At 35.6% G+C, this 15,821-nt stretch overlaps 1 protein-coding gene across 1 annotated transcript in view; it reads right to left on the bottom strand.

The window, feature by feature from the left end:
- The window catches only part of TMEM255B (transmembrane protein 255B), a 150,971-nt gene that overhangs the window by 34,626 nt on the left and 100,524 nt on the right, over positions 1–15,821 (bottom strand). The window lies entirely within an intron of this gene.

The following is a 15,821-nucleotide window of genomic DNA, read 5'->3' as shown; positions in this document are numbered from 1 at the left end:
TTACATGAACATTTATTAGTTCTTAATGGATGCAGAGGCTGCAAGAGATTTAAAGTTTAGATAACACACTGTCCCTTTTCTCATACATATTTGATTGGAGGGAGCACAGGAGGGAGGACCATAAAGTTTACCTTTGACTATGACCACTGAAGCATTAATATATGTATATTGTATAAAAGAGGTTCAAAATAAAGTGCTATGTGACACCTGATATCCTTTTCCAGTTACTGATCTAAGGATACACTGATATGGAAATGATTCACATTGGTAACCAATTTTTCTCATCTACTAGGATGAAGTTAATTTAGTTTACAAGTATGTGACATTAGTCAGAGCTCAATTTCTGACACTCTTCTTGAAGAAATTCTTCATGAGACTTCTTACCCCTCTCTTAGTCTTATTTTTATCAATATCTTTCATTTTTATATCACCTTCATTTCTTAAATTTCCCATTTCCCTATCTTATACATCAAACCACCCCTTGTAACAAAGATTGAAAAAAAGAGCAGTTGAGTGAAAACAACTTATCCACCAATGAGATTGTTTGACAATATATGTAATATTTTATATTTGCATAGCAGTCTTCTCTACAGTCCACTCATCTCACTTCTGCAAAGAAGGGAAGAAAGTTTATTTTTTCAGCTCTTTTCTGGAGCCAAGATTGGTTACAATATATAATTTTTTTATTCTTTCCATTTATATTGCCTTAGTAATTTTGCATTATTTTCTTACTTCATCTGGTTTCTATGAATTATACAAACTTCTGTCCTCTTCTATTTCTCAAACTTGAACCATGTTTCTCAAAATTTTTTTCCTTATCTATCCCATGTCCTCCTCTGCATTCAAGTCATTAAGTGTTAAAATATAAGTTGATTAAATATTTTATTTTAAATAGATACATCATAGGGGCAGCTAGGTGGCTCAGTAGATTGAGTCAGGTCCAAAGATGAGAGGTCCTGTGTTCAAATCTGACTTCAGAAAATTCCTAGCTGTGTGACCCTGGGCAAATCACTTAACCTCCATTGCCTAGCCCTTACCACTCTTCTATTTTGGAATCTATACATAGTATTGATTCTAAGATGGAAGGTAAGGATTTAAAAATATATACATAGATATACATATATATATCTCATAGTATACACCTATATTATGTTTGTATATCTATATGAATAGCTATATTTTGTAAGATCTTATAAAATTCTTCATAGAATTTCTTCATACTCTGCATAGATATTAACATATCAGCTACAACTATCTGTGTGGTGAGTTTTTTGCTTATTAAGCACAGTAAAAGCAGTTCAAAGCAAGATGACCAGGTGTGACCCATGAAATAGGGTTGTTTTTTTTTTTGTTACATCCAATAAATATAATTGTGCCAAAGCTGTTTGTCTTTCCAAGAAGAACCTGCAAGCTCTCTCCATTTAGCTACAACATCCCTATTACTTCTGGTATTCAATAGCACAGGAACGCCAACGTTGGTAGGATTCTCTTCCTCTGAAGTAGATCGTTAGACGAAGGGCCCCGCAACAGACTGAACCTGAAGCCTTGCCGCAATGGTAGACTGCTCTCATTGAAATACCAACAGCTAAGTTAATGGCCACCCCCAGTTAAATAACTATGTGATTCTTAGCATCTTCTCTTCATATTTATCAATATGCCACCATCACTGCTGAAGCGGAAGAAGGCTGCACAGGGGTGAAAGCCATTTTGGATTTTATTTTGTTTTCTATATTGTCATGGCCAAAGAATTGATCGCCAAGTCCAATGAGTAATATTTGTAAATGTACTCTGCGCATTGCTAGACATAGAGTAGGGACTTAATGACAAGAAATGGTTTTTCCTTTCTCTAGTGTACTGTTGTAATAGGGAAAGGATGTTGGGCAACAAACTGGGTAATGCATACGGTCAGAGTGATTGACAGGAGCATGTGACTGAGAGTCCCATGGGAGCCTAAGGCTGGAGATCTGGGGAAAGGTTCTAAAGTCCCAACTGTCTGGCACTTCTCTCCTGAAGGACCTTGGCTGGAGATCTGAAAAACGTCCTGGGTTCAAATATGGCCACAGCCACTTCCCAGCTGTGTGATCCTGAACAAGACTCTTACCCTTACTTCCCTAGCCCTTGCCCTTCTTTCTCTGAGTTGATACTAAGACAGAAAGTAAGGATTTGTAAAAAAAACAGCTCATGTTCAGCCTGACCCCAAGTCACAGTTAGATGACAGGCGATATACCTTATAAAAAACACAGAATAAATGAATCAGAGAGGTACAAAAGGGAGTGTCTGAATACCATTTTTGCTCCTTCCTCCAGGATAGACTCAAGCTGACAAGATGAGTTGAATTCTGTTTTTGAAAGTGAATTTTACTCATTCATTCTAGGGTGCAATTAACTCCAAGCAAGCAGTGTCTGTTCCCTGTCGATTGTCATAATAAATTAATGATCAAGGCCATGTTCTAAAGCTTCCATTCCTTTATGTATCCTCTTACTAATTCCTAAATATTGATGATGCAATTTTGTAATTTATGTTTCCTTTTTACTGATCAATAATGATGGTTGTCCTGATAAATAAGTCTTATTAGCTTCAATTAAGCTAATATCTTGTTTTCTGTGTTTCCTAGATGAATCACCTTAATTTAGTTTCATAAATTAATGTGAATCTGGAGCCTTTATTTCATTGGTTCCCTGGAGAATCAACAGCACTATTTCTTGTGCCTTCCAAAGTTCATGACCCGGAGCTTCCGGTATCCCAGGCAGTAGGTAATAATTGCCTGCTATCATCAGGCATCTATCTTAACCACATTGAAACATCACAGTTTGAATTTCCCTAGGGATTCAAAGGGTCAAGGAAGGTAAGAGAATAAACCTCTACAGTGTGCCTACTGTATGCTAAGCACTCATTTGATCTTCCCAACAATCTTTCAAGGAAAATTTTACAGTTGAGGAAACTGAGGCACATAGCTAATTAAGTGCCCAAGACTGGATTTGAACTCCAGTCCTGACTCTAGTCCTAACACTCTATCCACTGCACCTAGGAGGACAGGGATGGAATAACCATAAAGATATCACATAAGTGCTTCAATTAGAACTCAATATCTCATCCCCTGCTACCTCTGTCAGAAGTAATTATCAAAGGGACCCTACCAACTAGTGTTGAGAATTTCTCTGATACTACTGACCTGAACATTGATATCTCTATGCCCCTACCCACAAGCCCTCTTCATATCCATTTTCTAGGAGAGGTTATTATTATACAATAGGCACTTTCTTTGATTCCTATGGACCCTCATTTAAAAAAAATGCAGCCTCAGTTTTATGAGCATAGGAAGCTCCTATTCTTCTTCTGCCATTACTTTGAGGGAAAGGACTGTCCTTTGTCCATCACAGACACTTAATAAATACTTATTGACTGCCTCGTATATATTGGTAGTCAATCTGTAATAATGAAGTCAGAGATCCTCTAGCTAAAACTTAGCTTCCTCTTAAGTTTGGACAGCCATCTGGTAGAACGAGACTATCAGCAACAGAGCACTTAACTGAATGGGAAGGCTCAGGGATTCCGAATTAAATAGCCCTATTGCCTTAGATAATTCCTTTCTGCCATGGTTCGGTGGCTATTTCCCTTCATCTCTCTTGGGACACTGGGCATTTAAGTGGCTTGTTCGTGGTCATATTCTGTGTGTTAGAGCCAAAACTTGACTTCGCGTCTTCCTGACTCCAGACTTAGTCTTCTATCCATGCTCTCTGAGGAAATTCACTTTATTTTACATTTAAGATCTCTTCTTCAATTGGCCTTTTGTGCAACTTTGTATATCTCCTTCTTTTAGAGTCTTAGCCTCTGACTAAGAGATAGGTGTTCCTGCCTTATTGTTGTTTTCCTGGGAGAGGAAGAAGTCCAATAAGAGTTACACACACCATTGTACCTCTGCTATTTGGCTAGGAAGGAGTTAGGAGATTGGTTTGGTGCCAACGGGCATTTAGTAGCATTGGCACAGCCTTTAATTCAGGACGAGTTGGAAGAACATTGGTGATGGAAGGAATAAATACTGGCCTGACCCAGTCAGACTGCAAAGGAATATTTAGGATATTGAGAGTATTTAAGGATTGCAGATATTTGAAAACTGGAATTCAAGTTATTTATCTGAGAGTAAAACTCTGAGATTCCCCTCCATCTCTCCTATTTCAGAAAAACCTCCAAGGACGAAGATAATATCTATTTATCTTATATTATCTTCTATTGGGACTTGATCAAACCCAGAATGAGCATCATTCTTGCCCAGGGAAGGTATTTCATTGACTGTACTCTGCAGCTTCCACCAAAAGCCCTCTCCAAGGGCTCATCAAACACTGAAGTGACTCTGTACTCTCAGAGCATGATGGCTCTAAGTCCTGGGCCCAGAGACAATCTAGACATGTCATTCATTATAAGACCATCGAAGTGTGGAGAGGTTCTTTACTCGAAAACTGATCTAGTGATAAATTTGGGCAAAGAGGGGATCTATCTATCACCCATAAAGATCAGCTGCCAAGATATTAAAGGCCTGAGACCTTTATCAGTGGGGAAACTATTTCTGGAATCATAGGTCCTTGAAGTGCAGGGGAGAGAGGCCATGTTGCTAGCAAGGGCACAGCTCTATGTCTGTTAGAAGATTCTACAAAGGAGTCAAGATATTGGCTTGGTGCGGAGGGACATTTAATAGCATTGGCACAGCCTTTAATTCAGGACGAGTTGGAAGAACATAATGCTAAAATGGTCACAGTAATCATCTCAAATCATTTCTAAAATTCCTAATTGTACATGGCATTGTGCCATGCTTTCTGAGTACCAGCCTAGATTCTAGCTGCTTCTCTTTATTAGCAAAGACTTTATGGGAATTACGGTTGAAAGAGGCCATAGAGATCCAACCCTTCATTTTACAGTTAATATAACTGAGTCCCACAGATGTGAAGTGCCTTGCTCAGGGTCACACAAATGTAAGACAAGGACTTCACTGAACTTTATTGAGATAAATTTAGTATTTTCTCTAAGACATCACATAAATAGATTTGGGATACTTAAGAGTAAAACTGTTTCTCTAATCATATCCTCTTGATCTGAAACCTTACCAAATTGGACAACACAACAAGAGGAACTAGCCTTGAACCCACGGAACAAATGAATTCTCAACAAGCAAGAGGGCTATTTAATTAGGAATCCCTGAAGCTTCCCATGGGCAGCTAGTTGGTACAGTAGCAGTAGGCTTGGAATCAAGAAGATTCATTGTAATGAGTTCAAATTTGGCTTCAGATGCATACTAGCTGTGTGATCCTGGGAAATTTACTTAACTGCCTTAGTTTCCACATCTGTAAAATGAACTGGAGAAGGAAATAGCAAACCACTATAGTATCTCTTCCAGGAAACCCCAAATTGAAGTCACAAAGAGTTAGGCACAACTTAAATGACTCAGCAACAAGAATCTTCTTGTTCAGTTAAGTTCTCTGATGTCTATAGGGTCATCAGAATTTTAGTTTTAGTTAATGACAGAGTTGCTTTCCCAGATGGATATCCAAACTTAACAGGAAGCTATGTCCTAGTCAAGAGGTTCCTGATTTTGTTACTTCTCAGTTGCAGTAACAGTAGTAGCAATAAAAATTATTACTACTGTTCATACTTCCATAGTACTTTTAGTACTTACCAAGAACTTTTCACATATTTCCTTATTTAAAGATCCTCACAAAAACCTTTTAAGGTAGGTGCTATTATCCTCGTTTGACAGATGAAGTAACTGAGGCTAAGAAAGCTTAAGTGAACTTGCCTTGAGTCCTATAAACCCTAAGTATCCTAGGAAATATATTTTATTTAATATAACATGTTATAATATTTTATTTTATCTTATTCATGAGATAATAATTTCTTTATAATATAATGAACATATAATAATAGAATATTAGAATAATAGAATAGAGTGTAATAAATATAATATATAATTATATTTTTGTAATATACTTATATAAACATATATTTACAAATATAATATGATACATAAAATAATAAATATAATATATAATTATGGTGTAATAAAATAATATATGGTTATAATATAACATAATATATTTGAATTTGAATATTTGAATAATGATTTGGATCTAGGCTTCCTAGACTCCAACTACAGAGAGTAGTCTGTCCACTACATCACCTAGCAGCATGGTAATAATAGTAGAAGTGGCAATAATAAACTACAACTTCAGTGTCTCACCATGCTGTAGAGGTGACTCTAGGTTCTTGTAGGCTATTTTAAGAGAATATAAGACTTAGTGGCCTCAATCACACTGAAAAGATTTGTAAGTATGGTTCCTGCAATAATCTACATTTGCTTTCTGATAGTGAATATAGAAGCCTTGGCACTAGGAGATAAATTCTTTAAATATGGCACCCATGAAACAAAGAAAAATACAAAATGGTCCATAGTTCTTTGCTCCCTCCTTCAGATTCTAAAGTGTAGGTGCTTGTACAAAAGAGAAGAAACATTTATTAAGAGATTGCTATGTGCTAAGCACATAGCTTATTTTATAATGTTTTATTTTATCTTATTTTATAAGATAATATCTTTAGAGTATATAATATAAATATAATTTGCAATACATGATATAATAAAATAATATATTATATATTATATATAAATAGTTATAATATATTATACATGGCAATAGACCATGTACTATATAATATGACATATATTATATATGACCCATAATATATTACAATAATGTCTTATACTGAGACAAATATTATTTAATCTTCACAACAACCTTGGGAGTTAGATGCTGCTATTATGTCCATTTTGCAGTGGAGAAAACTGAGGCAGAAGTTAAATGAATCACCCAGGATCAAGCTAGTAAATTTCTGACACCAAATTTGAATTCCTCTGACTTGAGTCCCAGCTCTCTGTCCACTGCACCACCTACTGGCCTGATAGAATAAAGGAATAAAAGGACAGAAGGAGCTAAGTATCCCAAAGCTTTTCCACTTTCCATAGGCATTAAACTTAAATGTTAGTACACTATATGTAAGATCCTGTTCAAATGATTAGAATAATTTTAATTTATATTCTCATTCTAAAAAAAAAACCCAGAAAATCAAATAGTCAGAACTAAATGGAAGCTTGAATTACAAATACTCCTTGAAGAATCAAGTAAAGAATTTGTCTGAGGTAATTTTATTGAATTTCAAAGCATAAGAAAATATCATTTAAAAGACTGTCTGCCCTTTGATCCGGCCATAGCACTGCTGGGTTTGTACCCCAAAGAGATAATAAGGAAAAAGACTTGTACAAGAATATTCATAGCTGCTCTCTTTGTGGTGGCAAATAATTGGAAAATGAGGGGATGCCCTTCAATTGGGGAATGGCTGAACAAATTGTGGTATATGTTGGTGATGGAATACTATTGTGCTCAAAGGAATAATAAAGGGGAGGAATTCCATGGAGTCTGGAACAACCTCCAGGAAGTGATGCAGAGCAAAAGGAGCAGAACCAGGAGAACATTGTACACAGAGACTGACACATTGTGGTACAATCGAATGTAATGGACTTCTCCAGTAATGGCTTCACAATGTCCCTGAACAACCTGCAGCGATCTACGAGGAAAAAAAAAACAACTATCCTCAAGCAGAGGACAAACTGAGGGAGCAAAAACCCTGAGGAAAAGCAACTTCTTGACTACAGAGGTTGAGGGGACATGATCGAGGAGAGATGCTAAATGAGCGCCCTAATGCAAATACCAACAACAAGGAAATGGGTTCTGAGCAAGGACACATGTGATATCCAGACGAATTGCGCATGGGCAAGAGAAGGGGTGGCGGAGGGGGGTGGGGGGGCTAGGGGGGAGTAAAAGAAAATGATCTGTTTCCAATGAATAATGTATGAAAATGACCAAATAAAATAATGTTTTAAAAACTTAAAAATATATATATATATATCATTACATGGGACCCTAGGTCACCTCATTATATGGAGTTCACGTGTTTACTGCTATGCATACCAGACAAAGTCTGATGCCCCTCCCATCTCAAAAAAAGATAGAAAAAAATTCTACAAAGTATTTGATAAGACTTTCAAATGGAAAGATGTTTTGATATTTGGTGACTCTGAGGCATAGGGAAGAATGCTGCAAAATATATTGATAATATGGTTCAGGAGTAAGAAATGAAAGAAGTAAAAGTTTGATAATTGAATATTTTCTGCAAGAAGAGCTAGTACATTGCTGTTGTAGCTATGAATGGATATAACTAAATTGGAATGAAATTTTGAATTCTACACAACATGTTATTAAACAGTGGGTGCCCTTTGACTCATTTATACCACTGCTTTGTCTTTACCCAAAAGAGATCAGAGAAGAAAAGGACGTTTATGTATATAAAACATTAATAGAACCTCTTTTTGTGATGTCAAAAACAATGAAATCCAAAGGGACATCCATCAGATAATGAATGGCATAAGTGGTTATATATAAATTTGATATACTGTTAGAAATTAGGAAATAGATGATTTCAAAAAGATTTAGAATGACACAGAGTAGAGTAAGTGGAACCAGAAGAATGATTTACACTATATCAATACTGTAATAAATAACAATTTTAAGGACTTTATGACTGATAATGATTGAAACAAGTAAAACCAAAAGAACAATTTATATAACAATAATCTTGTAAAAAGAACTTTGAAAGTCCAACATACTATGGTCATTGCAATAACTATTCATGATTCCAAAGGACTGATAATGAAATATACTATGTATTACAGAGATATTATTTCTTTTTTTTATTTATTTGTTTATTACATTAAATTACCCAGTTAACTCTCTCCCTCTTTCCCTTCTCCCCATTAGAGAAGACATCATTTGACAAAAAGATATATGTATATATAAAGTTATGTCTTATTTATTTCTACTTATCAGTTCTTTTTCTGGAGGTGGACATACACAAGTCATTCTTCAAACAATATTTCTGATGCTATATATGATATGATCTTGATTCTGCTTGTTTCACTCTTTATAATTTCATGTAGGTCTTTCCATGTTTTTTCCAAAATTAACCTGTTCTTCATTTCTTATAGTGCAGTCGTATTCCATCACAATCATATGCCACAACTTGTTTAGCCATTTTCCAACTGAATGACATCCCAGAGAGTTGTTTATAAATATTTGAGACCATGTAGGTTCTTTCCCTTGTTCTTTTTTTAAAATAGAAAGGTAGAGGAGGTACTATAGTGTGAAGATTGGATTTAGCTATCTCTTGATTGTAACAATAAAGGTACTTAGCTCTTCCTTTATTGGGAAGATTGAATTGTAATCCACAATCTATTTTTAGATTTTAATCCCCAAAAGGTGATAACTCAGTATTTTAAGTAGATTTACCCATTTTAACTACAAAAAAGGGGTTAAGAAGCTACAAAAGGTGAACTAACCAAAAAAGGTGTTAAGTAACCCAAAAGGTATAATCTAACCAAAGAAGGTGTGAACTAAAGAGTGGGCAGTCCTGGAGAAAAGTGTCTGTTGTGATTAATAGACATGAAATATAAAAGAGGATGAAAGACCAGAAGAAGATATTCAGATAAATATTCAATTCAAGATTCAAGTTGGATGGAGGATTCTCTGACTCGGTGTTGGACTGGAGGAACTGGTGCAGGAGACCTCAGATTGCTTTTCCATTTTAGACAGTCACCTTTGGTGAGTGAAAGGCTGACTTAATGACCCTGCCTTTCTCTAAGGTGTAAACCTCCGAGAAAGGCCCATCATCTTGAGACTCTTTTTCTCAGAGGAATCCAGAGTTTCCTCTCTTGTTCCTTAATATCTTCCCTCTATTGTAAATAAACTACCATAAATTCCATTTACTTTAGTAATTCATTTTGGGATTTAGAAATTAAATCCCTGGCAACCATCTAATTAAATATTCAGAGTCCAACCACAATTAAATTTAATAGGTATGGAATGCTGCACTTCAAATGAGGTTATTGTGTTATTAATTTTACTTAATTGTTTTATTTTGTTAAAAAAGACTTCTCATGAAGTAGGAATAATCTGTAAATATTTGTAATACACATTCATAAAACTTAATACAAAATAATTGGGGAATACCAGGCAAGGTCTCTGGTGGAGGCCAAGGCTAATGGTTTCTTGAGTGCTAAAGTTCTGGGATACTGTAGGGCTAAGTCAATTGAGTATCTGTGTGCTAAGTCTAAAAGTAATATGATGAACCAGTGGAAGTGAGGAACCAGTAGGTTGCCTTCAGAGGACAAAATGGCCCAGGTCATAAATGGAAGAAGAAAGAAAAAAGAAAAGAAGGAAGAATGAGGAAAGAGGAAAAGAAAAAGAAAGAGGAAGAAGAACTGGAAGATGGTGGACATGGAAAGCCCTAGAAATAATATCTCAAATAAAAATAAATTGATGGAATATCCAACCATAAAAGATGATAGGTGATGTTTATATAATTATAATGCTTTAAAATTTCCAAACACCTGGCATATATTATTTCTTTTAATTCTTACAATATCTATATTTCCACAGGCAGTTAACCCCATTTTACAGATAAGAAAATTGAGGCAGGGAGCATTTAAATGACTTATTTTCCCATGGTCACTCAGCTGATAAATGTTGGAGGTAGAACCAAAACTCATTCAAAAGTATTCTTTCCATGACTGATAACCAGTCTCTGTGAGGAGGAGAACAAAAAGAGTGTAGAGGTCACCTTAGTCAGTAACACATGATTTCCTTTCTAGCCTGAGATATATAAGCTGATCTAGAGGAAGGTTCCAAGCTTCTTACATCACCACCATGGGGAACTGTATAAGAGCTACACAGAATCAGAAGGTATATTTGGGTTTGCTATCTGTCTGTGTCACTGAAACACACACACTTTTTGGAACACAGATCCATCAAATTGGCAAAAGTAGAAAGATACTAAACCTGGTCTGGCCTCGAGACGAGAGTTGGGATTCTGGTTCTGACACTTACCTGTGACCTTAGATAAGTCACTTAACTTCTCTAGGTCTCAGTTTCCTTATCTGTTAGTCTGGATGGCATCTAAAATCCTTTCCTGCTCTAGATCTTCTATTAAGTGTAAAATGTGATATTGTGATGCTATATGAGATAACCTTTATTTAAGTCTGTTTTTGCTCTATGGCAGGAAGTGGCAAACTATTTATTGTTTAGTCTTTTTATTTGTGTCTGAATCTTCATGAGTCCATCTGAGGACTATAGTTTTCTTTCTCTGTTTTTGACCTGCCTGGCTTTGGAATCAGTATCATATTTGTGTCATAAAAGAAATTTGGTAGAACTCCTTCTTTGCAGATTATGTCAAATAGTTTGTATAGTATTGGGATTAGTTGTTCTTTGAAAGTTTGATAGAATTCACTTGTGAATCCATCAAGCCCTGGGGATTTTTTCTTAGGGAGTTCTTTGATGGCTTGTACAATTTCTTTTTTCTGATATGGGGTTATTTAAGCATTCTATTTCTTCTTCTGTTAATCTAGGCAATTTATATTTTTGTAAATATTCATCCATATCACCTAGATTGCCATATTCATTGCCATATCATTGGGTGAAATAGTTTTTAATGATTACCTTAATTTCCTCTTCATTAGAGGTGAGGTCTCCCTTTTCACCATGGATACTGTTAATTTAGTTTTCTTCTTTCCTTTTTTTAATTAGATTGACCAGTACTTTATCTATTTTATTTGTTTGTTTCAAAGTACCAGCTTTTAGTCTTATTTATTAATTCAATAGTTCTTTCATTTTCAATTTTATTAATTTCTCCTTTAATTTTTAGGTTCTCTAATTTAGTTTTCATCTGGGGATTTTTAATTTGTTCCCTTTCAAGTTTTTTGATTTGCATGCCTAATCTTTGACCTCTGCCCTCCTTAATTTGTTAATATATGAACTCAAGGATATAAATTTCCCCCTGAGTACTGCTTTGGCTATGTCCCATAGATTTTGGAAGGATGTCTTATCATTATCATGTTCTTCAATGAAATTATTAATTGCTTCTATGATTTGTTCTTTAACCGATTTTGCAGAATCATATTATTTCATTTCCAATCAATTTTTGATTTGCCTCTCCATGTACCCTTAATAATTATTATTTTTATTGCATTATGATCTGAAAAGGTTGCATTTATTATTTCTGCTTTTTTGCACTTGTTTGCCATGTTTTTATGCCCTAGTACATGGTCAATCTTTGTGAATGGACCATGTGTTGCTGAAAAGAAGGTGTATTCCTTTTTGTCCCTATTTATTTTTCTCCACATATGTATTAACTCCATTTTTTCTAAGATTTCATTCACATCTCTTACCTCTTTCTTATTAATTTTTTGTTTGATTTATCTAGATTTGATAGAGGAAAGTTCAGGTCTCTCACTAGTATAGTTTTACTATCTATTTCCTCCTTCAACTCCACTAGTTTCTCCTTTAGAAGTTTGGATGCTATACCATTTGGTGCATACATGTTGATTACTGATATTTCCTCATTGTCTATACTGCCTTTCATAAGGATATTACCTTCCCCATCCCTTTGAATCAGATCTATTTTTACTTTGGCTTTGTCAGATATCATGATTGCAACTCCTGCCTTCTTTTTCTCAGTTGAGGCCCAATAGATTTTGCTCCAGCCTTTGAGCCTTATTCTGTGAGTGTGTGTTTTTTGTAGACAATATATGGTAGGATTTTGGTTTCTAATCCACTGTGCTATTTGCTTTTGTTTTATGGATGAGTTCATTCCATTCATATTCAGAGTTATGATAACCACCTCTGTATTCCCCAATATATTGATATCCTCTCCTAGTTCTGCCCTTTCTTCTTTTGATATATCTTTTTAGACCTAATTAATTTAGACCCCTAATCCCCACCCTTATTATAGTTCCCTTTCTGCCCCCTCCCTTTTTGTTCCCTTCTTCTTATTTGTTTTAGTGTCTATTAAGTCCACCCCCCACCTCTTTCTCTCCTTTTTTTGTACTCCCTGCCCCACCTTAGTTTTTCCCTTCTCACTTTCCCTGTTGGGTAAGACAGAATTCTATACTCCAATCATCTAGATGCTCTTCCCTCTCAGAACTAATTTCACTGAGAGTAAGGTTTAAATATTTCCTATTAGCATTCTCTTCCTTTCCTTCTTATAATAGTATTCTTCCCCCTCTCCTTCCCATGAACCTCTTTGTGTGATATTGGTTATCCTATTTATCTTATTCCTTCAAGTTTCTCTTGGTCCCATCTTCTATTTCCCCCTCCCTTTTTCTTTTCTTTGCATATTATCTTAGACCACTTATTACCCCAATATTTACCTATGAATGATTCTTCTAATTACTATAATAGTGAATATAATTTTTGAGAATTACAAATACCATTTTCCATTTATTAATATAAACAATTTGATCTTATTGAAGCCCTTAAAGAAGAAAATTTAGTTAAAAACATTTTCCCCCTTTCTTCTCTCTTTCTATTTACCTTTTCATGTTTCTCTTCATCTTTGAGTTTGGATATCAAGCTTTCCACTTACTGGTATTTTCTTTACAAATACTTAGAAATCTTCTATTTTGTTGAATGCCCATACTTTCCCCTGGAAGCATATAGTCAGTTTTGATGGGTAGGTGATCCTTGGTTGAAGACCCAATTTTTCTCTTGCCTTTCTGAATATCATATTCCAAGCCTTGTGGTCCTTTAGTGTGGAAACTGCCAGATCTTGTGTGATCCTGATTGGTCCTCCTTGATATCTGCATTGTCTCTTTTTGGCTTCTTGTAAATTTTTTTCCTTAGCTTGGAAGCCCTTAAATTTGGCAATTACATTCCTGGAAGTTGTCTTTTGGGGATTTAGTGTAGAGGGTGTTCTATGAACTCTTTCAATGTCTACTTTGCCTTTTTGTTCAAGAACATCAGGGCAGTTTTCTTGGATAATTTCTTGTACCATGATGTCAATGTTTCTGTTTATTTCTGGGTTTTCAGGTAGACCAATGATTCTCAAATTGTCTCTTCTAGACCTGTTTTCTTGGTCAGTCATCTTCTCAGTGAGATATTTCATGTTTCCTTCTATTCTGTCAATCTTTTGATTTTGCTTTATTAGTTCTTGCTGTTTTGTGAGATCACTGGCTTCTAATTGCCCAGTTCTGGTCTTTAAAGACTAATTTTCTGCTATAATCTTTTGATTTTCCTCTTCGGTTTGTTCTATTCTGCTTTTCATGGCTTCTAGCTGTTTAATTATGGTCTGTAATTTATTTATCATTTCATTTGATTTCTGGGCTTCTTTCTCCAATTGGGAATTCCTGTCTTTTAAACTGTTATTTTCTTTTTGAACTATTTCCCACTTTTCTTGACAATATTCTTGCATCTTTTTGGAAAGCTCTGATTTAAATTCTTCAAGAGCTTGTGACCAATTTCCATTTTTTGGGAAGGTTTGGATGCATATTTGAAGGTCCTCTTCTGCTATTTCCTCTGTAGTCTGGATTTTTTCTCCATAAAAATGATCCAAGATCAACATCTTCTTCTTGTTTTTCTTGGTGTTGGGAAGTTGTTTTTCCTGGGCATTTTTTGCAATCACTATGGTGGTTTTTCCTTCATTTTCCAGTCAGAAGTTTGAGTGAGGAGGGCAGGCTCTCTGTGTATGGAGGTAAGGAGCAAGATTTTTGCCTGAGGCCACCTCTCAAGTCTCTGGAGCTTCTACTGTTTGCAGCTCTTCTTTGTGCTATCTCCTCGCCTGAGGTCTGTGCTCTTCCCCCTGTTGTGGTCTCAAGTCTAGCTCCTCTCAGGGGTAGGTCTTTGGTGGTCTCAATCAGCTGCCAATGACCTAGAGGTAACTCTCACTCGCTCACTGATTCTAGCGCTCGCTGTCTCTGAGTTGAGTACACTGGCTCCGTAGAAGGGGTGGGGGAGGATAGATCAGCTTGCATTTTGGTGGAAGCTATTTCACCTCCATCTAGTGTGGAAATGCCCAAACTCCACATACCTTCAATGCTACACCCTACTGTGGAGTCCCTTTGTTCATATAAATTTGGGGGTTTTTTGGCCTTTGAGGTAGTCTATATTGGTAGGTGGTGAGGAGAGGTAGATTTCTGTGTCTAAACTACAGCCATGTTTACCTGGAAGTCCATCTGAGGTGTTCTTGGTGGAGACACTGGAGTGGTTTTCCATTTCCTTCTCCATCTCACTTGACAGATGAGGAAACTGAGGCCAAGAGAATTAAGTGATTTTCCCAAGGTCAAACAACTAATGAATGCCTGAAGCCAGAGTTGAACTTGGACAAATGTGTCTTCCTGATTCCAGGCCTGGCACTCTATCTACTACACCACCTAATCTATTCCTTGACAAACTATTGCTTGTTTTTTATCTATTTTTTATCTACACTTTTAAATATAATAAAACTTTATAAAAACATTCACCAAATTGTAATTTGCAGACCGGTGCTCTAGAGCAATGAAATAATGACACTATTATTATCATTATCACATAATTAACAGTATTGTTCTTTCCACTTTACAGATAAGGAAATGAAAGTTTCAGAGAAACATCATATGTTTCATCAGTGTCAAGAGTCTGAGACTAGAATCCAGTTATTTTTAATTCAGTGTTCTATAAAAAACTATAATGAAGAGTAGCATGAGAGTTATATAAATCTGGAAACTAAACTAAATGCTGAGCTATAAGGGAAAACAGACAGGTAGGTTAATTTAGCTCATTTATCACCCTGCTAACAATGACCTTCTGATTATCCAAGGAGACCTAATACCAGCTCACAAGGTAAATGTCCTAATTGGTGGGGAAGAAACCTCAAAGTACAAATAATATTTATATCCTACATGTTAGAGAAGAATT

This window comes from Monodelphis domestica, chromosome 8, assembly GCF_027887165.1.
Source record: "Monodelphis domestica isolate mMonDom1 chromosome 8, mMonDom1.pri, whole genome shotgun sequence".
Classification (NCBI taxonomy): Eukaryota; Metazoa; Chordata; class Mammalia; order Didelphimorphia; family Didelphidae; genus Monodelphis; species Monodelphis domestica.
The sequence above is the reverse complement of the archived record's forward strand: the minus strand, read 5'-3'. Positions and strand labels throughout refer to the sequence as shown.